The sequence below is a fragment of the Aphelocoma coerulescens genome, chromosome 6 (assembly GCF_041296385.1).
Source record: "Aphelocoma coerulescens isolate FSJ_1873_10779 chromosome 6, UR_Acoe_1.0, whole genome shotgun sequence".
NCBI lineage: Eukaryota > Metazoa > Chordata > Aves > Passeriformes > Corvidae > Aphelocoma > Aphelocoma coerulescens.
Window position 1 is genome coordinate 27,232,022 of NC_091020.1, and position 23,604 is coordinate 27,255,625.

Here is a 23,604-nt window from a genome sequence, read left to right on the forward strand (position 1 = left end):
AATTCTTTTCCATTCTGCCTTGATGGTGGCTGTGTGCTTCCTTCTGCTAGCTCAGGTGGACCTGTCAGCTGTGGGATCCAAGGTTTGTTGGGAGAGCAGTGATAAAACTTTTAGTTTCCAGTAAGTGGCACCTCTGATAGTTATTTAAAGCCTCTGTCTGCATTGTTCCAGAACTATTTCCTTTTTCCTCTAAGCAACCTAGAGTAGGAAGCTGACAGTCCCTCAGGTAGCCCGGTTCCACTTTGCTGGAAGCCTCGCCTGATGCTGGGTTGGAGGCCAGCAGAACCCACGGAGGGTGAGAGCAGGGCTCCTCCTTCCTGCCTTTTGTGGCGCTGGCCAAAGATAACACTCCTGGGCTGGTCCTGGGCAGCACAGAAATGAGCGCTTTTTGTTCTTACTCACATATTCCACGTTCAGGTCAGAAGATTTCTGTTGATGAGGCTGTAAAATGGATGTGCTTGCTGGGGACATCCTTCTCTACCCTTTGAAGTGCTCAGAAGCATTCCCACTGATTTCAGTGGGAAAAGCTCCTTTGTCTGATGTGCTTTTCCATGTGCCAATCAGTAATTTTTGCTGACTGGAAGGGAAAGGATGAGGCACTGCTTTGTGATGGATGTTTGTAGACCAGTGCATTTTAAACTGTACATGCAATTTGCAGATCAGTAATTTGGTAGTTGTTAGTTTGTTTCTAAGAACTGATCCAGCATCTTAGAGATGGCTCTGGCTAAAAAGGAGCATAAAAGATACCCAGTTATGACTGAAATTTTTGCACTGTGAAAGCAAGAGTTATTCCTGTGGTAACAAATATGGCCTGCAGAGCAACAGAAATGAGCCGAAAGCAAGATGTTGAAATCAAATTGCAGGCCAGGTTTCTTTGCCAGTGTCCTTCACAGTGCCAATGGCCACCTGGAGTCCAGCATTATGTGAGCACTGGCATTTGGAGTCCATCTCAGTCGTGCAGGGAATCATTTTCCAATAGCAGTTTTCCTGCCAACGGGGTTTGTTTGCTTGGTGATAAGAAACAATGGTCAACTGAGTTTGTTACTTGAGCATTTTAGTGACTGAGGAGTCTGGCATCCTGTACTAGATCCATTTTCTTAGCTACTCAAATGCCAGCTTGGCAGCCTATCTAGAAAGCTGATAGCACTGGGACAGGCGTGATTGTGAAGGTTGTTTTCAACAGTTTCTAGTAAGTCTGTTTTTAAGATGCCTCCTTCCTTTTTCTCCTTTCCTGGGAAAAAAAATCATAGTTACCACCTTCGTGACTGGGAGATCTGGATGAGAGAGGGGAGGGAGGCATGGGCATGCAGCTTAATATCTTACTTCTCAAAGCGCCTTAAAAACAAGACTGGGTTTAGTTTTGAGTAAGGCTGGTATTTATTCACTAGAACAGTGTTGGCTGTAGTTAAGAGGAGGGAAAAGCATTTAATAGAGGACCTAAGTCCCCTTGTTTAGTTGGAAGAGAAACAAGAAAAGTTGTGAGTTTTCCAGTTACAGATGAGGAATCCAATCTCTTCTGCTAAAGAAAACATAGTTACACTCCATTTTTTTAGCCTTTTTGGCCTTTGGGGTCAACATGTGCTCAAGCACCCATTCATTTCTCTCATGGGCCTTTCCAGTTGCCAGGATATCTAGGAAGTTGTTTGCCAAACCCCTTCTGTCTGGGAAAAGCACCGTGCACTTGCAATGGGACTGTGCTGAGTCAGTGCATTATCTTGGTGCTACTCCACAAGGCTGGAGAAGTCAGAACAAGACTGTCCTTGTGCCCAGGTCTCAAGTTGTGTCCCCATGACACGAAGCTTCCCAGAGTCCTGAGACTCAACCTTGGGATGAAACCCAGTGTTATTTGAGAAAGCGTAATTGTGGTATCCATGGAGAGGACAACGTGCTTTAGGTTGCACATCCTTATTTTACTGATGTCACAAACAAGTTATTCTTGTGCACTGCAGAGAGCCTCACAACCACAAAACCAGCAATAATTTTATAAATGATAAGCTTGTTTTCCTCCTCTTGTTCCCAGATACTCCGAGTGCAGCAGACAGCAGAGATGTGCATTGCTGGAATCCAGAGGGTTTCGTAATTTGGCAGCCACTTACTGAAAGCCCTGCAGATACAAAACAACACTTATTTCAAGTCTTGAGAAACATCTCCTACTAAGTAGAAGAAAAGAGCATTTAGGTGAAGCAATGTTGCCAGTCTCATTTATTTATGAGGCTTGGTTTTTGTCTTTATACGTTTTAAATGCTTTTTACTTTCCTTCTGCTTTTTGAGCCTTTCAAGTTCATGTTTTCCATATGACAAGAAAGTCTGGAATCAAGTCCTTATTTTAAAAAGCAAAAATTTGGTTCAGAGTCCTGTATAATCATGTAGCTCCAGACATGGGGTGTTTAAAAATAAAGCCACTTTGATGAGAACTACCCATCTTGAAGGTGACTTTCTGTTCTGAGTTTAAGTAAATATTTTGTTGACGGTTTAAGAAGCTTTTAACAGCACCTGATCTGTGTTTGCTTTCCACTTGGATCTCCCCCTCTTTTCTTTTTTTCTAAAAATCTAGAGCGTGTTTCACCTCTCTATGTGCTGACAAGATCAGAAATGCAGTGTGGTGGCATTTGTTGAACAATGCATCCCAGTGCTTTCAGAAACACACCTGCAGATTTCATGCAATTGTCCCTGAAGCTGCTGAGTGGTGCCATGGGACACAGAGCCCAGCTTCAGAGACAGGAGGAAGGTGGTTTGGGTTTACTGGGTGGGGTAAGGCGGGGAACAGAAAGCCTGGTGTGGCTCCTGCGGGAGTCCCAAATGCCTTCAGAGCCTGAAGCTTGATAGCTTGGTGTGTAACCCAGTCCTTATTTTGAAAGGGAGTTGACAGACAAATGATTTCTTTTAGTTGAGCTTTCTGAATATACGTATTTTAAATTTGTTGTTTGATGCAGTGGGATCCTCAAGCTGTATGCAAAAGGCAAAGAGACGTGCCTGGTAATGCATTATCCGAGGGACACAGAAACAGCTTTTTGACAGGCCGCTCTTCCTGCTAACACCTGGTAAATGCAGAGACCTGGCTCCATGTAAGTCCCAATCTGGTCTCCTAAGCCAAATGCTCTACACTGGCATTTCTAGGAGGTTACTGCTCTGCTTGTGGGGTTTGAATCGCTCAAGTCTTTGGCCTCGTGCCCTGAAGTGCCAGCAGAGGCTTGCTGTAATTGCCCGTAAGTGCACCGTCTGTCAGATTATTGTTTAATTATTCCAGCTTCTCACTGCCACACACTGCTCAGTGTCTCTCTTGCTATCTTTATTTAATTGAGTGGAAGAAAATCGAGACTTGTGCTTCACTTACATCACTTTGTTTTTACCCATCCTCGCTGCATCCTACTATGAAGTCCCGCCTTTTGTTTGCAGAAGTCAGTCTTCTATATAGAAAAGCTATTGTCACTATCTCAAGCATATGTTAGAAAGAGAATCAATATTTTAACACATGGTAAAGTCAAATCATAAATCTCTCAACACAGTCAAATGACTGTATTATTCTCCCTTGAATCACCACTCCTCCCCCTGAGAAACAAGAGAGGGAAAGAAAACTCTTGGATAACCAAGCCCTTGTCCTCACAATGCAGGACTGTTCTTAGCCCTTCACTCTGTGTCGCTCCTTCCTCTGCAAGATCTGTCTTTCCCTAGCCCATCCCTGTTCATCTGTTCCAGACTAATACTGGGATATCAGCTCTTTTCCCGAGATCAGCTTGTGATGACCAGTTCCACTGCCTACTTGCTGCCATTTCAAACATCTCTGTGCTTCCTCCCAGCCTTGCAAACAGGCTCTTAATAATGTGTGTTGAAAAAATAATCTTTCTGAGCTCTCTCCAACACTCTCCTTGTGCGTATGGCCTATAAAAAAAGCTTGGCAGCACTCTGACTGCTTTTCTCTCCTCATGCTCCCTGTGCCTGTGACAAATATGTGTCATTTTTCTGGTCTTACACTTGGCTTTCTGCCTCTGAATGAGAACACTCTTCTTGTACATCCCCCCCAAAGATCAAGGCTCCTGTGTAATACCACAATAATCATAAATGTTAGTGTTGCTGGCACTCACTCTGCTCTAGTTTTCATGGCTCTGGGCAGAAGGAGTTTCATGATCTCCTTTTGGAAGATCTATCTGCACCTGAATGATTTAGTTTTCAGAGTTTCATTTGGAAATCCTCAGCTGAAACCTCCCTTTATCGGTGTACTCCCTGTAATGCCTGGCTCCCTGACTGATTGTTGGGGTTGTTCTTTTCACTTCCTGTAACTGAACTGTAGGATTACTTATTTCATATTACTTTCTGATTATATTTTTCATCCATCTCTTTTCTTCAGGAAGGAACAATTTATGTAAGAATTTCAATGTGGAATTGACTTTAGGCTTTATTGCTATTTGTCACCCTTCAGGAAATACATCCCTGACTCCAGCACTCAATCTCTGCTGGCACTCTGGAAGAGGAAGAGAAAATAGCAGAGCTGCAGCTATTAAGACCAACAGGCAAATATTTTATTCAAATTCAACTTTTTCTTCCTGGGTCCCTTTTAAAGAATATCTGATTGTGAGGATGCGAACAAGGGTTGTGTTTGTTTGTTTGTTTTCCTGGAGACTCTCCTATTCAGCTGATCTTCATCTCCTTTCACATTTCAGGCAGCAGAGCTTGCGGCAGTGACAAGCTGTAATCCCAAGGAAAACTGCTTGTGCCTGTGGCCTGAGTTAACCTGCTGGCAGAGATACGTGCCTGGGCAGGGGCTGCTGTTTCACAGAGCTCAGCATGGATGTGCTGCCACTCCCAGCCACTTTTAGGACACAGGTGAGTTGTTTACAGCAATCTCAAAAAAACTTGTAATAAAGTTGTTCTGCCTTGCTGGAGCCACCACTCCCAGAGACCTTTCCCCTTTCTTGGCTACTGCGGGAGCCTCCTTCCTTTAGCTTCACACCTTTATCAGCTAGAAATGATAGGGTTCAGAACTGGTTGTGGTCAGGCTCTCTCTCAGAAGGAGAGGCTACACTGTCACTCTGTTGTGGCTGCTGAGAACTGGAAGATCAGAGAGGACAACGGGGAGGTGGAAGCCTGATCCTTCTTTTATGTGGAATGGAGTCAGGATATGCCCTTGTATGAAGTTCAGCAGACAAAAACTTGGGCTGCAGTCGCATTCCTATGCACCGTGCCATTCCAGTCAGCCTGGTACTAATCTCCACGGATCTCTGAAGGCATGAAACAACATGCAGTGTAAATGAAATCTGAGCCACACCATACCACAGTACTGGTGCCAGCCAGTTTTAGAAGACTTCCATGAGAGCCAAAGGAAACAGGTACAATGGTAGGAGATGCCTTGTACCACCTGCAGGCACAGACCTACAGCACTCAAGCAGCTCCCAAGTCCCAGAGCAGCTCCCAAGTCCCAGAGCAACGTGAAGCATGTGAAAAGCTGGTGAACCCAGGGCCACTTAGACTTGAATGCACTTTCCTGGGGAGGAAGTGGCTTTTCCCTTGGAAAGCTCAACTCCCCAGCGTCTGCATGAGGTCAATGGAAAAAGTGATTTCTTCAGAATATGATTCAGAGTGCCTAAGCACAGGCTTATCTTATTGACTACAGAGGAGGCTCAACCTCTGTAGATTTAAACTCACTTTTGAGAGTACTCATCCCCTCTTGCCCCTTAGTTGTGGGAGTTATACTAGACCTGGATGTGGTTAGTCCTTGGTAGGCACACTACCTACTGAAATTCAGGTGCTGCAGACCAAAGCTAAGAGCTTGTCTACCAGGACAGTGTGTCCTGTTGGATCCTGCTTTGTCCTTTTGAGTTATCCTGGGACGTCAGAAATGGATTTGCAAGTACCAGAAAAGAAAATTAAATCAAGAAAGGTTGGTTTCTTCAGGGATGTCCTGACTGGAGCTGGAATAATCAGCATCTGTTTCAGTTTAACTGAGTTTTTCATTCTGGCCTTTCTCCCCTTTCAAAGTACAGGCAACTGAAGCCTTTAATTTGCCCTGTCTTTCACTGCAGAGAAAAACAGGAGTTTCTAACAGCTGTTACTATCCTGCCTAGAATAGCTACACTAAAAAAATACAGTTTATTGTCTGTTGTGAATGAAGAAGCTCTTGCTTGTTTCTGTTGTTTGTTGTGTTGACTTTGAAAGATAAATTGTTTGAACTGGTTGAATCTCCGTTTGTATAATTGAAGATTAGCTTGCTTGATAGCCTGCTGGATTTGCAGTTTTTCCTTGCACTAAACAAACTTAAGAACTGCTGGGGCAGTTGGGACACAGCACATACTGGAAGAAGTTTGTGTGCACACAAGTAAATAAGAAAATAACTTCATGCATGACATTCTGGATGTGCTGTTTCAGTGATTATATGTCCTGTCTTTCCACCTGGAAGAGCTCTTATAAGACCTAGGAAGCCTGTTTAAAAAATTGCTAACAGACATGGATAGGTGGCTAGTGAAAGTAGAAGCTGGCAGGACCAGAATTAGTTTTTACACGGTAGTTCTAAAATCCTAAATTGTGCTGCTAGTTTTTGAGAACACAGGTACTCTGTCCTTTTATCACACATTTGATTTGTAAAAACAATTGGAGAAAAAAGCAAAAATAACTTCTTGTCGCTCAAGTAAGTAGACCTGGCTCTGAATATATAAAAGGAAGAGACAGTAAAAATAGCAACATCTTACTGTACTGTAGTCCTTCAACAGAGAACCACATTTTGAGGTTCCTCCTTCTTTGCATCCTTCTTTGTATTGCAAAGGCATCTTGCCCAGGCAAAAGCTTTTGCTCTGGGGAATCAGAGTCTGATTTCAATGGGACAGAGCTTGGTGTCAGTCACTGCATTGAGTATCAGCTTCTAGACATTGGCAAGGGCTCTGAATCTCCATGTGCATCCTCCAGGTTTGGTTTCTGTGCCCTCCTCTCTCGCCTTCTGCCAAGTGGCCCCAGCCTTCCCAGTTTTTGTCTACTCATAATAAAGGCAGTGGAGCCAAGGTGCCATTCGAGGGGAAGGCAGAAAAGAATGACAAAGGCATACACTAGTTCCATGATGGGTATGGTGCTCACAAAATGAAGTGGGATTCAAGGCCATCAGCCTTCAAAACATGCCTCTCTCCCTCAAAATAACTGAACCCCTTGCAACCCTTGGCCAGGAGACTGAAGCCAAACATCTGGTAAACTGACACTTCAAGAGAAAGGAATAGGATATGGCAGGGAGGTCTGGATAGACTGAGGTGTAGATGAGAGGAAGGTAAGACCTAGGATGGAATTTGGAGATTTGAGACATGATAGTGGGAGATTGAGATACAGAAAGAAAGAAAGAACAACTGGGAATTAAAGGAGTTTTATGTTGAGACTGGTTGGCAAGGAACTGGCAGACAGAAGACACAACAGAATTTTAGTACAAGGAAAGAAGAAGGAAGAAAATGGAAAGTCAGGGGGATAGGCAGTGATGCGAAGAACCAGACAAGAGACTGGACTAGGACCTGGTGTGGGGAACCAAAGTTGGAGGTCCTGTTGGAGATTAAGAAAGGAGGGACAGTCTGGAGAAGGAACAGGTGATCCAAGTCTGAGAATGGAGGTCAGGCACAGGTAGCAGAGAGGGAACAGAGTAGCAAGGGAGAGCTGTGGGAAGCAGCCCCACACAGGGCAGAGCAGAGGGGTATGTGGGTGGGAAGGGGCACAACGGGCTGTGCTTGCTGGGACATCCTGACTTGCAGAGCTGGAAGTGGAACAGAGCTTCCCTGAGGCTGGTCTTCATGTTGGCTCAGTCAGCAAAGAATTTGCCTCTTGTGCTGTCTGCTCCAGCAGCAGCATAGAAACGACTGGAGCTGAGTGTCCTTGGCCGAGGCAGCAGCAGCTGCCTGCCTGGGGGAGGAGAGCAGGTTTTCGGGTAGCTGGATGACAAAAATTTTACAGTTGGGAGGAGGTAGTGAAAAGGCCACATGACCGAGAGAGAAAAGGTCAATTAATTAGTCTGGCAGCCACTAAATTAAGAAAAGGCAAGTGGGACTATATATGAGAGGTATCTGAATTTGGTCAAAGATGATTCTGAAGTTGCTAGATTGATCTTATGGTTGGCTTAAGCAAGCTTAACTAATTAATTGCTTTTTTTTAGTTCATTGTGTAAGAGCTAGCTCCTAATAAATCACACTGTTTTGTAGAAACATGTTTGAACAACTGTGTAAATACTAAATAGCCTTAGGAGTGGTCTTATGAATCCATGGAATAATCCAAATTCCAACACTCATCCCCCTCTGCTGCTGGTCTGGATGGAGGATAACAGTCCACTGCTGCTGTTTCTCTTTCAGTAAAAGGGGCAGGAGTCTGTGCTGGACACACAAAGGTGCCAGCACAGCTGATGGCCCAGGCAGGTGCTGTGATGCAGTGTGGTCCTGCACAAACAGTTGTCCTTTTCAGGAGCACAGGAAATGCTACAGGTGTTACAGGAACATTATGAATGCTGCAAAGCCAAGCCTTTAAAAGTTAGGCAATGTCCAAATGAAATCGCCGCTGAAACCTTAATTCAGAACTATCTAGGTTATGAAATGCTCTTTAATTATATTTCTCCTCCTGCTCATTTCAGTGTGGATGGCAATAATTCAAGGTCCTTGTACAGTCCTGTGGGTTTTCTGGGGCAACAAAGACTGAGGAACCTCTGACTTGCTGTCTGTGGATTTATCTTAAAGAGAGGTGCTCAGTCACAGTACCCACAAGGTTCAAAATACAGGCCTGTCAGCACAGTCACCTGATCCTGAGAGACCCTTAACTAACTAATACTTGCAAGGATTGTGAACTCTTATATTCACCTTCTGCTCTGGGACAGGTCGGTGCCAATGAGATCTGGGGACAAACAGTGCTGGTTGAGACTGGGAGTAGGTTGGAGCTGAGCTTTCCAACATCCAGTAGGAGGGTATAAAATTAACTACTCCATTTGGGCAGATTAAAAACAAATCTTCCATGCATGAATTCTGCCTTTGCAAAAATGTCTGTTAGTTCTGATTGTTGGCACAAGTATTACCATAATATCAGTCTAATCTCATATGACATATTTAAGGATTTGCAGCAGAAGGGTGGAGTTACCAGTGTAAATTTCTTGGCTGATTTATCTTTTGTGGCAATTGTCCTGCTCTGCTTTATATCAGCTTTCCAGAACAAATCAGGGTTTTTGAGTATAGAGTAACATTTCTTTAGATTTCAAATAATATATTTTAAAGCAAAGCGAGTAGAAACAGAAGTAGAATGTCTAACAGAAGCAGAGTACATGTAGCACATATCCTTTGTAAGTCGATGCTAAGGCAACTGGGCAGTGACACTTTGCACAAAGAGCCTGAGAAATGTAAAGGTACACGGTCAACAAAACATTCAGATCCTCCCTAGAGTGCTACAGTTTTTTAAGGCAAATAACTGTGTTCAATTAAGTCACACAAGAAACATTTATTTCAGATTCCAAGCTCTCAAGGCAAAGTGTGTATTTCCATGTCTTATAGAGGATCCTGCACTGTCCACAATGAAGTTTTACTGATTAATAACAGCAAATAAACATCCAGTCATTGTAAGAAATATTGTCACTAGGAAATTTCAACTGGTTTCTGCCTTGTGATCCAATACACCAAAAGGCCAATTCTGCTTTTAATGCTGTCCAGAATTTATTAGTAAAAGCCCACATAACCACATTGAACTGTTTGGTTTGCCACAGATGCACACAAGGCAATTGGTAGAATTTTGGTATTTGATAATTGAATGTGAATAGCTTTGTTTCACTGAAATCAGCCCAGATGATTGCCAATAGTTATAAAAAATCTGATGGAAATAGCAGATACTCAGATTTGACTATCTGATGTAGGAAATGGCTCCCGAATTTACTCATGGTTTTGATTCTGCTGATGTAGCTGCTGAACGTGAGCCCGTGGGACCAGTCCAGACCAGCAAGTACTGAGATCAATTAGTAGACTCCTATTAATTTGAACCTTATTTTAGAAATTATGAAGTTGAGATACTATTGCAGTGCAGAATCCATCTAGGCTTGAAAGGGGAACTGATTGCAACCACCTGAGAACTTAGCATTAAAAAAGTTAAACCTTTCTCAGCAAAATACTGAAAGATCTGTTCTAACAAGTCGTCTAAGAACTTGCTTTTAAAGCCCATCCGAAATGAAAGGGCGACTGATGGCAGGTGCTCTGTCATACTTGAGTGTGTTTGTCTACACAGAGGTGTGGTTGTCACCTTCTGAATCGCTGCTGCCCTTTCTTGCAGCTCCCACGTATCCCTTGCAAGGGCAGCTTGGTTGGGCTCAGCCCGACATATCTACTACAGAAAGAAGAGTCAGCACACTGGTCCGAGGTTACAGCAGTTGCCAGCTGGGAATCGTCCCGATTTTGTCGAGAAACGAGACACGGGAGTGTCGCGGTCCCCATGTCCGTCTCTTTGGCGATGTCTCAGCAGCTAAAGGTGCCTTGCAGCAAGCGCGGGTGGCTGTGCCCTGAGCGTCCAGCACTGCGGAGAGCTGCTCCGCACCCCCCCATCCCCCCAGAATTCCCGGTCCTGGCCGCGCCGGGGGCCAACTCGCCAGTTCAGCGGTTGGAATGGCAGGAAAACACTTCCTGTTTGTTGAAACACTTTAATGAGTTGCAGTGGGTCACCAACGGAGCTACGGGCTGCTCTCCTCACCCGGGGACACCTCGGCAGCGCTGGCACGACGGCAGCTTTCAGCGGGGCGTGCGGGGCCGGGACCCACGCACGGGACCCGCGATCGGCGCTGGGACAGCGCAGGGGAGCCCCGCCTGAGCCCCGCGGGGAGCCGGCCCGGGCGCCGGGAGCGCTCGGCCCCGCACGGCCCCGCTCCCGCCGTCGCCACTGGCAACGCGGCGCTTCCGCCGTAACCTGGAAGCGCTCGGTGTCCGCGCTTGGCGGTCCCGCCCCGAGTGCCGCGGGAGGTCCGTGGGCGGGCGGTCCCGTGACGGCTCGGTGCGCACAGACGGTGGCCGGCAGGGCAGGGCCGGGCGCGGAGCGGGAGCCGAGCGCGCCGCGGGAGGATGGCGGAGCCGCACGGTACGGGGCCGGGCGGGCCGGGGGGGGGGCTCGGCCGGGCGGCGGCTGACAGCGGGCGGCGGCCGGGGGCGGCGGGAGGCCGCGGGCACAAAGGCGGGGAGGGCCGGGGCGCAGGTGGGGGCGGCGGGGCGGCCGGCGGGGAGCCCGTGCCCGTCCCGGTGGGGCTGCTTCGCCCGGCTCCGCGGGGCCCGGCGCAGGTGGGGCGGGCCGGGGGCGGTCATCGCCCCCGCTGGGCTCGGCCGAGGGACTGCCCCGCGCCGCCGGGCGATGGCAGCGACCGCCACAACAACAACAATAACAACAAAAAGAAAGGAGGAAGCTCCGTTTCACAGCCTCACCTCTCCTCCTCCCCGCCAGCTCTCGGTGCCGGGAGCTGGCACAGAGAAATTGAAGCGAGCTGGCGTGTGTGTAGTGGCACTGGCGCTCAGGGTAATGATTACCGGCGTGCGGGTAATGATTACAGCTGCCTCTGCCTGTGTCAGTGCGGTCCCCCACCCTCTCGCATAGGCGTGAGGCTCTTTTCCTGTTTCGCCCGATGTATTTATTGTGGCAGTTCTGATGGAGCCACAGAGACAGAATCTCGTTTCAAAAGTCGTCGCCTTCCTGTCTAGCCAGGTGATTTTCCCGGTATTTAAAACAGAGAGGTGTGACAGAGAAAAGCGGTGTGACAGCTTCCCGCGTGTATTTGTGGCTGTAGAAGGCGTCTTCACCGAGTTGTTCGTGTCTTTCTCTAGGAAGTGCCTCAAAAGCGGTAGTAACCTTAGGAAGGTGAACGGCCGCGTTGACTAAAATTGCGACTGGGTGTGAGCTACACAGAAATTCAACACAACTGAAGTTTGGTGAAACTGTGTTGCTGCTCCACTTGTCCATCCTATTTAGGAGCAGGTATGGACATGGAATAAAAAGTCACAGTGTGTGAGAAAACAATTGCGAAGTGCTGAAATAGTACTGGTAATTTTTAAGTTGTGTTTTTGAGATGGGACTGTGGAAGCATTGAGTTCTGCACATGTGCAGACACTTTTGAGGCAGAATATTCATGATCGAGGAGTTGTAATTGTGTGTATTGTCATTGCTGCAGTACTTGGTGGAGATTTTTTTAAATTATCAAAATAGAATTTAAGATCGTTTTGGTAATTACCTTCAGGGCCTTAATTTTCTACGGTTTCTTGTTTGCCTGTTTGACTTCATATACTGTTCTTTTTACCCTCTAAACTGTGTGTGTATATTTGTTTTTTTTTTAAATCACTAGTCATTATTATGTACTTCTATTTATAAAATCAAGGGCTTAAAGTAGGTGGTGGTCAAATTAAATCACACTTATTTACAGCCATATTTCAGACATATGTTGTATGGTGATCTTGATATAAACCTAGTCTGGTTTTAGGAAAGATTTACAGTGTCTTATGAATTTGTTATTACACTACTGTGCATACATTTTAGTTTTAGTAACACCCTCATCCTCTTAATTCCCCTTGAATGATTTGGATTTGACTGTTTTGTTTTTCTATGTAATTATTCTTTGCTGTGGACGAGTAAAATGGGAGATTATTTTACTAATTTGAAGCCGTATTCCTTTAACTTTAGGTTGTTTGTCAGCCATCAGCCTTTCTGCACATGTGGCAAGGCAAAACATGTATATCAGGCAAAACTAATTTTATATGTAACCTTGTAATACACAAAGATGATTCCAGACAAGGCTCTCCTTGTGTCGACAGCCTTCCTTTGAGGAATACCGAGGAGCCCTCAAAGAGGATGCTGTGTTCTTCCATGTCCCTCTATCTACTCTTTCTAGAAACAATGCCCAGCATTTTTTGTTTGGGCTGATGGCAAGGGAGGGTCGATGAACAGTGCTGGTTGCGAATAGCTGCTGTTCCCGGTGTAGTTTTTCCTTTTCAGCCTGACATATCTGTAAGGCAGGAGGTGCTGGGAGGGGCGTTCCTTTGTTATGTTGACACTTAAATCGCACTGACGAGTGTATTCTCCTCCAGGAATTTCGTGTGATTGAAGGGATTCCTTCAGACGAGGAATATTTTATCCAGCTGTCTTCCTGCGCTGTTAGCCTATGTACAGAGATTAATTGCTTGGAAGATAACTGCTGTGCCTGTGCCCTTTAGGAAACCCTTGGATTGATTGTGACTTGGCCGTGGCTTTCTAGAAAAGCACGTTTCTGCTGGAACAGTGTGTGTGTGGCAGTCCTCGCTTGTCACCACGCGAGGCGGCAGCTGCCGACCTGTGTCCGGCACCCGTGAAATAGGTGGATGCAGGTGCTTGCATGTGGGCATGGTGCTCGTGCGTGGTAATTGAATTACGGCTGTCAAAGCATCTTCTGCATATCCGGCATGGGAAGGATCACATTCTGTGATTCCTTCTTGGCAAGGCTGAGGAAGCCCAGTAAATAACAAAGCTCTGTTTTGGGAAGGTTTAGTATGGTAGTAAGGAAATAAAACTGAGTTAATTAGAGATCTCAGTGGTTCCAAAACACCATTGTGGAGAATTTGGGTGGGTGCTAGGAAGGAGCCGTGTCTCTCTAGGAGCAGGTTCTCCTTCGTGTCTGAGGAAAGATGAAAACTTGTGTGTGCAGGAGGGGAAGGCAGCGTTGCCCCTTCCCATGTCCCACCACAGCCCCCGGGATGGCTGTCCCTGATGCCCACCTTGCCCCTGCCCTCCCCAGTGCCTGGGTTTGTGGTGTCTGTGCTTTTCCTGGGTGCAGGAAAAGCAGGTGCCATGTCCTCATGTCCAGCCCGCCATACCCTCCCGTTCAGCTTGGCCAGTGGCATTTCTCATCCAGAACGCTTCGAGGCTCATTGCTTTTGATTTTATTTTTCAGTGATGCTCTTCTAATTGAAGCGAGGCTTGCTTTCCGCTCTGTCGTTGTAGTACCTTGTATTTATTTTTACTGCATGCAACTGCATCTCAGAGGAGATATTTCTGTCTCTCTTTTTGGTGGGTTTGTGTGTGTGTGAGAGGGCTGAGGAGGATGCAGTAGTGAAGATTAAAAAGCCAGTTACAACTGATTGTACAGATAAAAAGAACTCTCCTTTTCGTGGAAACTGTACTGGCTGATATAGTCTAGTCTGTTTGATAGAGTGGTCTTGCTGTGTTACAAAATGGACCAGGATAAAATGTAACAGGTTGTTACAATAAGCAAGGTAATGTTTGCAGTATTAGCCATTGACCTTAATTTGCTTGTTTATTGTTGCATTGCTTTGCCTTGACTCTGTTGTGAAATACACATCACGTACTATTACAAATCTGGGAATTCTACAACATCAAATTCGGTTCAGTAAAGGCATTTTCAGTATATCCGGGTCTCTGGATGAAAAGGGAATTTTAATGACTAAGAATTTTTTCATCATTAACCTCCAGGTAATGTATCTTTTGTATGGAAATTATGTACAGTTTCTAATTTCTTTAAAAATAAGTTTGTGCCGTGTGGTGATTTTAGATTGTTTTAAGATTGTCGTGGTTTAAGAAGTACTTTATCTGTATTGCTCTACAAGAGAGATACGTGAGAGATCAGAGCCCATCACATAATTGTAGACATGCTGACTGGTGTGAGGATATATTAAGAGGCTGTGAATTCATGTGGATAAATACTGGGGTGCATGGTCAAAGAACATTTTAAAACAATCTGGCTTGCCCATATAAAAAAACCATTTGCCTGTATACTTGGTTCTTTTAGTATTGTTTTACCATTAAGGTGTACGTGCTGGAAAAAAAAAAGGCAATACTTGGGTCTGTTAGTTTGCTTTTTGCTTTCTCTGCAAAAGCATACTCTATTCTCAGAGTGGATGTATGTTAGATTGTGGTTTGCACGCCTGCCTCCCTTTCTGTCACTACAAGTACTGGAGAGCATGTTTTTTTTGCCACAGGAAAGCATGTACCCGTTTTTAATTTATTATTTTTTAGCCTAGTTGAAAGTTTGCTGCTGTTAGTGGTGGTGGGGTTTTGCCGAGAGGAGCAGCCGAGCTGTGCTCCAGCCCAGCTGCTGTCTTGTGAGACATGAGGTTGTTGCTCGCGTTAAATTGGTTGTAGCTTGCTCTCACCTTTGCTGTGCTAATCCCCTATGTGCTTTTGTGCCCAAGGACGCTTCATATTCTAAGTATGAACAAGAGGTATGGTGTGATCCAGCAGACAGTATTTCCATGGAGCCCTGTTGATCCCGTAGATATTGTATCCGGTTCAGTGGACCTGCCTACCCTGTGGTCGGAGTCTTTTTGTTATGCATGCATCCTAATTGTTCTTTCTGTCGGCATTGTGCGCAGACTGAAGGGGCTGTGCACCAATGCAAATAGCCTTTCTAATACCTTCCGCATTTGCATTATAATGGCTGCATAAATATTGCAGCACATCTCAATTCTCTCGGTGCTTTGACTGCTAGGCTTTAAAATAGGTTCTTTCTGTAGCACAGATCTCGTTCGTGGTCGGTATTGCTTTGGAGTGGGGTTCTGAAGTGCATCCTTATTAAATAGTGAGGCTTGTTTGTGATGAGGTGCAATTTTAACTTAGCCATGTTCTAGTCTCCCACTCCTTTCAGCCCACAGGTTGATACATGCACTTGGAGGCAAAAAAATTTCAAGCTTGAACAGTTTTTCACCAACTATTTCTAAACTCACTATATTTGGGGTTGCAAAACATGTTTGCTTGAGATTTCGTTTTGCATTAATTCCAGAAATCCTATGGATGTCTGTGGGAATATTTTCTGCATAAGGAATGTGAAGCCATTGTTTTGGTGCTGAAACATTTGTTGACTTAGTGAAAGCGTTGATACAGGGATGTGACTGAAAGCAGACACTTTTTGGGAATTGATGGCAGATTGCCATCACCTATCTGTCAAAAGTTTACTTTACAGAGTTGTTAAACAGAACAGTGATTAGTATCACGTACTTGACTCCTAGTGATTAATAGATGCATAGAGACTTCTTAATATCAGAGAATGCCAGCTTTTCTTGTGGCTATAGACTTGTTATTAATGTAATGTGTCAAATTTTGGGAAGGGTGGTATGTGAATTATTATTTATATTTTGTGGCTAATCAGTTTTAATCCTAGGGTTCACTCTGTCTTACGTGGTTTAGTGTATGAAAACTGCAGCAAGAAAGGGATGTTTAAATCAAATGTTAGGGTTTTTTTCTTTTAACATATCTAGTATCAGTAGCTTGTCACTCTTCCACTTGTTTGCATGTATTAAAGCAGTGTGAGTTATTCAGGTTAAGGATATGCAGAATGATCTTGTTGTAAGAATTAAAATTACAAACACTGTTTTCTGAAACAGTAAGTGATAGAATTGTGAGAATCCTAAATTTACTTAAGACTTCTGTATGATGATTGATGATTCACGTACATATGAAGTATTCTGCATAGTGCTGCAAACAACATATATATTACTATAATACAGTATTTTAACACTTATCCTGTCAAAAAATTGCGTCTATTAGAAGTTTAGAATAATTATTTATAGTGATGGGTATGAAAATGCAAGATTAAATAATGTTATGTAAAAGAATAAAAATAATCTTGAAACCCCAATACCTGTGAACACTAAACTGTAGTGTATCTATACTTCATGTACAGATATATCTGGATTTTAATTACCTATTAGATATTACAGACAACATTGTTTAGTACTTCAAAAAGTACGGCAAAACTTCTTTAGAATTTACTGTTGTTTTTAGATCTGTGTTTTCAGTGTCTACATCCTAATAGGAATTAGTATTAAATCAGACATTGAAGAGTTTCATGGTGGTTTGAATGGTCACTACAATCCATTGGTCTAGCATATTGTGTTGACTGGGAAGAAAAGTAAGTGTTTTTATTACTTTTATGAAGAAATACTTGACTGGCAGCCAGAACAACCAGGGCCCAATATTTGTTTGTAGCCGAGGTGCAGCAATGATAGAGGGGAGTCAGACTTCTCTCTTTTCCTTTTCCTTTCTCTTGCCTATGCTCCAGCCATCTAAATCTTGGCAAATAGGGGATTTTGCTTTCTCTTTGTTATGAGGCTTCTGTCCTGTGACTGCCAGTAGTGGTAGTCTGTGTAATTGTAGCATGTGAACTGTCCAGTCCCCTATATAATAAGATTTCTGACTGTTGTAAATTTTTTTTATGCTGAAAGTTATGATCTGTTTTGTAATACACAGCATTAATCGTGGTTATTGAGAATTGTCCTGGGAGGAAATACTCATGATGTGTCAAAATACTTAGAGCAAAAAAAAAATGTTCTTTTAAACTGTTTTTTAACTGTTGCATAGGTACTTTTTTTTTAACAAAAGAAAGCTATTCACTGTGTCACAAAGCTTATGTTGCACAATAATGAAGGTTGTAGTAAATCTGTAGATAATTAGGTAAAGCTCTGCATACAGTGCAACTGCAGGTGCTGAGTAAAGTGCGTTGTGCCATGGAAAGGTTCAGACTCTTAGCTTCGGTCTTGTTTGTTTGTTTGTGTTAGACCTAATCTAGCATCATTCCATCCTCATTAGAAAAAAAATTAGAACACCTTATAATCTCTCTTAGTGCTTCTCTCCCAACTCAACACCCCCCCATCAACCTGCAGCTGTCCAGGGCAGAGAAATAATTGAGTGATCGTTATTCTCTTCATTAGATGAACAGTTGTATTTCTGAAATTGTGATGTTAGAGTTTAGTGCTCTGTTATATTCCCCTTCCCCCTCTACTTCAGAAAAGCAGAACTGTGCTGTTGTTTGAATTCCAAGGGATAACTGCACAGCTAGGAGTCTTTTGCAGATTGCTGCAAATACCAACTCCTGTTTAGAAGTGTGTAGTTACACGGAGTCACTGTGTGTAGCAGAGAGAAAATGACTTCACTAGCAAACTGTATGTCTCCTGGAGGCATCAGGTGGCTTAATATGTAAGCAAAAGTCCACTGCAGTCAAAAATAGATCTATATAAAAAGAAATAATGCAAAAAAAGTGACCTCCTAAACAAGGAAGTGAAGGGCTAACAGGGAATCCATCTGTGTAGTCCTGCAAAATGCTTATCACAGCAGAATATGAAGGACTTACCATGAAAACCCATTTTGCTGTTGCTTCTGATGTAGCACATTAGACTACATGACTTTTAATAATGTTTAATGTAGAGAAATGATTGTACAATCAAAGGGTCTAAAGCCAAGAAAAATCCTATATAATATGCATAATTTGGAGTGATTTGCACAAATTTCTTATTGAAGGGATGTATGGGTTAAATGAAGCCTCAGCTCAAATATTCTTGTTAATATGTTAAATCTGTGACAATTACTTTTCTAATAGTTCTTCAAATGTGATGGCTATTGTTCAGTACTTACAAAACCAAAAATATTACTTATTAAAGAGAATTTTATAATACTGGCAGTTGCATAAGCTTTATTGAATTTAAAATTCTAGATTGCTCCTTTTTGTGAAAAGGGAAATTCATATTAATAAATAGCACAAATTAAGATACCTGGGAGCTTGTTTTTGTGCAGCAGATTTTATTTTGGTAAGTCCCTCCAGCTCTTTTGAACTCTGTGACAGTGTGTGGATGATCACAGATTTCAGGTTATCATACTTGTTTTTCACGGTGGACTATATATTTGCTTTTTGGAATACTCAACTGTTTGGCAGCTTTGCTTTTAGCATATTGTGTGTGACAGGTGTAGCTAGGAGGGAGCAGAAGTTTAAATATTATACCTATGAGTTGTAATTCAGAATTTAAATACAACAAGCTGGATTTTTTTTTTTCCCGTGACTTCATCCATAAATTTATTTCCTGTTTGGGTCATCATTAAGGACAGTAGTAATTTCTCTTTTCCCCATAAGAAGTCTTCAAATGAGTGTTGGTAGTTGTTTCTTGCATTTAGACTGTATCCTGTCTTGTCTTTTAAAACTGTCTCTTTGCAGTGCAGCTCTTCGGAGAAGCCCTAAGTCATACCCAGATATCGAGCTTTCAGTTACACACTCTCACTGTAGTATCATGTTTTCTTCTTCTAAACCGAGATGCTGTTTATTGAACCAATTAGCTGCTGGGTGCAAGCCAGAACTTTCTCCTGAAATCAGAATTAATGAATAAACAAATTCCGCTGGAAGGATTCCTGTTCTCACCGGGCAGTGACAGTTAATGCGTGACAAGGACACGGTTCATGTCCTGTCACCTCAGTGCCCATGTGTGTCTTGGGTCTGCAGTCAGCCCTGCCAAAATCCACGGGGTAAAATTCTGAGTGTGGATCACAACGTTCATATTGTATATTTGATGGTATGTCTGTCTTGGGCTGGTTTTGAACCCATTCCAGCTCTTCTGTAGTCAGCAGATGGGATGCATACGCCTTCATTAACAAGCAGTTAACTCCGCTGGTAGGACTGAATTTTCATCACGCTCCGGGTCTCTGACTTGGCTCTTTCTGCATTCCAGCTCCCACTGTTTGTTCTGCTCTCTCTAAGAAGAAATCGACAGGAGCGTTACATGCTCCTGCCCTCCTGTGGTAACGAAAACCCAAATGTTTTTCTCAAAATCAGGTTGTGTAAAAATAAAAAAGAGAGAGAGAGGAGAACAAGGAGCTAGTTTTTCTCTTCTGGAGCAGCTGCTCACATCTCAAGATGTGCGTTTGCCTTTGGTGAAGTGTTCTGCTTCAGAAGCCCTGAGAAAATCATAGTTATTTCTGAATTTGCTGTTGCAGTATCAAAAAGATCTTGTAGCCTTTTATAGTTTTGAATAAACTTTGTTGCCTTTATATGTGATGTGCGCTATCCCTTTTGCATTAGAGTAGAGAAATTAAGACACAAATTACAGGGAAGATTTTCACCAGCAGCAATGGCAGTGGGATAGCTCTGTCTTCCCTCCTGTCAGCCACTGGGACCTGAAACCCAGTCCCAGGACGTGGCTTGGAGATGCCAAGCTCATCATGGTTGAGGAACAGAGGTGGATTCCAACCCCAGACTCCTCACTCCTCCCAGACAAGTGCAAGGTGGAGCAAGGCAAATGGGCACAAAACCAGGACTGCAGTGAGATCTTTGTTGGCAGTGAGAGAGTAGCATGTTGGCCACAGAGAGTAGCGTGTTACATCTTCGAACATGCAGTGTGGTAACAAGTAGTCATGTGACGTGAAAGGATGCTGAAATGGTTGTAGTCTTTATGTGACCTCTTGTTTCTTTAATGATCCTCTGTATTGATAATACTGAAAGAAAGGTGCTCTCATCTTAAGCTTCAAAGCTCATGGTGTATATCAACTATGGGCATACATCCTCAGTCTCTGTAGGCAAGTCTTTGTGTTATTCTCAACATGTAAAGTCTTGGAATGAGAAATCTGTGTTTGTCACAGCTTTCAGTCCTGTGGTTTTCAGTCTCTACTGAAACTGGTTTTGTTTTTTTCCACTTAAACCTGCTTTATGTTAGCAGGGAGACTTTCACAGTTTGCATGCTGTTGGTTCTTTGGGCCAGCTTGCTGTCTGTCTTTCAGAAGTATTTAATATAAATGGATCAGTTGTATACCATGGTAATCTAAAAGTATGCTTGGGTCTTTGAAGTGACATAATTAATAGTTGAAATACCTTCCAACAAAAAGAAGTGGTCCAGAATAAATTTTTGTAATCTTGGCTGTAAATGTCTTATCTTGTGACACAGAAACAAGTTAATGCAAGGCAAAAGGGCGTACAGAGCATGAAAGCTACTCATTGCTACTGCTTGTCTGTATTCCCTTATCCTGAGGTAACGCGAGGCATCCTGCCTCCGTTCATCTTAATGCACACATTCAGGTATGTATGTGTGCCTGAACTTTTTCCAAGTAACTGGTATACTTCCATCACTGAATTACTCTGTTTGGAAGTCTAGAGGTATAAAGTTTTCTAATAAAAGTCAGGGGAGAGAGCCTGGGAAGTTTGTAGGTGAGTGCTACTTTCAAATTGCTGTTTCTAAATAGAAATTAATAATGATTTGAACTTTCTCATGCGCTTTTTCAGTGATAGAGCAGTGACTTGTATGTCATGTGAAGGGCAAAAAATTCTGCTTGGATTGTGTGTGGCTGTAAAAGCTCATGGACTGAATTTCAAATTGTCTAGGTGCAGAGTGTAAAATTAATGCTGAGACTCTTTTAAATCCCTTCCAAGAGCCAGTTTTCTTTCCCGTTTAAGCAACTTTCTCAAGCACTGGAGGGTGAGATGGGCAACAGCCCTGGATATATCTTAGTTTTATGATTTTAATGTAAATTCGGTGTTGTATAGCCTGCTTTATAACTAAATGAAAGAATAAGGAACTAACTAGCAAGTTTTCTTTTGTGGGGTTCCACTCTGATGGATCTTCCCTAAGTACTTCAGGTGTGTGCATATATTCATCCACTACAAATGTGCTGCTCTTCAGTTACCAAAAAATAAATGGGGAGAACCTGATTAATAGAGTAGAATTAATGATGCTGGAAGTGTTCTCTTCACCAGTTTTTGACCACTTTTCAGGTAGCTACTCCAAAATAAAATTTGTATTGATGCATTATAGAGATGATAACTCTAGAATCCCTGCATTTAGGATTCATTTGGATTCTCATTTTCCTTGCTGCCAAAACTCCTTATTAACAGCTAGTGAGCACTGTAAGTTCTCTTATCAGTCAGATGGGGGGAACTTGTTGTATAGTCCTTTTTCTGACCTCATGTGATCATGGGCACTTTACATCCAAGGCTACTGTTTGGTTTTGATTATTAGTGTTATTACTAACCACTGCCTAGTGCTTGCAGCCAAATGTAAATAAAATATCCCAGCTTGAATAGCAGTGACAAAGGAAAGCTTCAACAGGTGATCACAGAGCAGGGTAAGTAGTCAGTGCAAGGAAATGGTTCTTTTAGGTCAAGCTTTTAATTTGCCTTTAAGGGTCACTTTTCAGTATGAGGTGCTCTGATACGCTGACATAGTTGTAATTATGTCATTGTAATTATGTATGTATATACACATACATACATATAGAGGTAGGGGGAGAATTACTTTGCACTTTGTGAAGTTTACCAAACTCACTTGTGGCTCACTTCCAACTTTATTTTGGTACTTCTGGTGATAGCTAGTGGTGCTTGAATAAGTAATGTGGCTTTTGTGCCAACCTCCTAATATTTGAAACAATATCTAGAAATAATTATCTAGAAACAATATCTAGAACCAATTATCTAGAAATAATAAATAACAAATGGAGGGCTCCTGATGATAATACAGATGAGGAAGAAATTTTAACTGGAACAGATGGTATTTTTTCAGCCTAAATTGGATTTGCTGTGTTATCTCCTTTTTTTATTTAACATTCAGTCTTTTGTATCTCTGTTAGCAGCTTGTATATATATTGTATGTGCAGGCATGACTAATATGTTGGAGCATGCAGGGCAGCATGGCTTGGAAGCAGTCCACAGGCCAGAACTGCCTTGCAGGGCAATGATTTGCTTCCTTTTTCTAAAGGACAGGTGGAAGGGCTATTTGGGCAATAAATACTTTGACACTGATTTTTTTCTTAGATAACACATCGTAGTCCCATCTAGACACAGTGGTAGCATGGCTAAAGGATGGAGGACAATTTTCTACCAGGTTCCTACAGTTGTGGTGTGTTTATAAATATGAGAAGTGGACCCATAGAAGCATCTCTTGAAGATACCACATTCTTCTGGAGAGAGATGAAGAGCTCCTGGATCAAAATAGTAGTTTATTGATAAATGCTAGAAGTAGGAACGAGATGGTGCTGTGTAAGATCATGCTGTAATGCAGCCCACAGCGATGAGTCTGAGTGTTGGCAGGGATCATCTGGCCTGGATGTAGTAATAATGTTGTTTGCTCTGTAAAATAAGCTAAAAGTTGGTTGTGAGAAAAGTGAGCAGTGAAATAGTATCATCTGCACAGATCTGACATGAGGAATTTAGGAGTTAGAGGACAGCACACAGTGTGTCAAAAACAGAAGCTGTGGTTCAAACCTTTTTCTCTCAGTTGTGTTTCCAACTGGTAGTCCTCACAAGAACGGATCAAATTTAGCCTTAGCAAGCAAGAATCATTTGAAATTAAAATTTTCTTCTTTGCATCATGTCTGAATTTGATCCCCATAGGATGCTGATCTAATATAAAGTGATTTTATGTGTATATTAGTTTTTAAAAAATTGAAAATTCATGTTTATAGCATTTAAATATAATACTAAGCCAGTACTGACAATTGTCAGACTAGTTATGTTACTCTGTAAGAATTACAGAAGCTTTTGGTTTGGTAGGAATTTGTGCAGTACACTCAGTGATATTCAGCTCTTCAGATTGCAACTTCTTCTCCACCTCCTGTTTGAAGAATTATTGTCAGAGAATGTAAGAAGGGGAGGAAGGAGGAATTGTGGGGGAGAGAAGCTGCCCCTGTTTGCACAGCCTTATGTCCAAGAATCACAGGAGCTGGGGGCTGGCAGAGAGGAGGTTTCCTCATACACGTGCTGATTCTTTAGCCCCATCATGGGAATAAAAGACTGGGTGTAACTGGCCTGTTTCTTGCCTTATAGCAAAGGGAGGGATGGAGCAAGGCTTGGGAGGGGGTGGAGGAATACAGCTCTGGCATATGTTGTGCCTTGCTGGGAGGGTGCCGCTGGCCATGCCCTGTTGC

At 43.1% G+C, this 23,604-nt stretch overlaps 1 protein-coding gene across 4 annotated transcripts in view; it reads left to right on the top strand.

Annotated features, from left to right (window-relative positions):
* The first annotated feature begins 9,244 nt into the window (after positions 1-9,244).
* The window catches only part of SHOC2 (SHOC2 leucine rich repeat scaffold protein), a 65,712-nt gene continuing 51,352 nt past the window's right edge, over positions 9,245-23,604 (top strand). Inside the window, exons 1-2 of one of the 4 annotated variants that reach the window (XM_069020011.1) lie at positions 9,245-11,043; positions 11,778-11,928. The gene's annotated coding sequence lies outside the window, so the exon portion shown is untranslated. Of the gene's footprint in view, positions 11,044-11,271; positions 11,473-11,513; positions 11,659-11,777; positions 11,929-23,604 lie in introns of those variants that run through there. The other 3 variants (XM_069020010.1, XM_069020013.1, XM_069020012.1) reach the window with 3 other exon arrangements.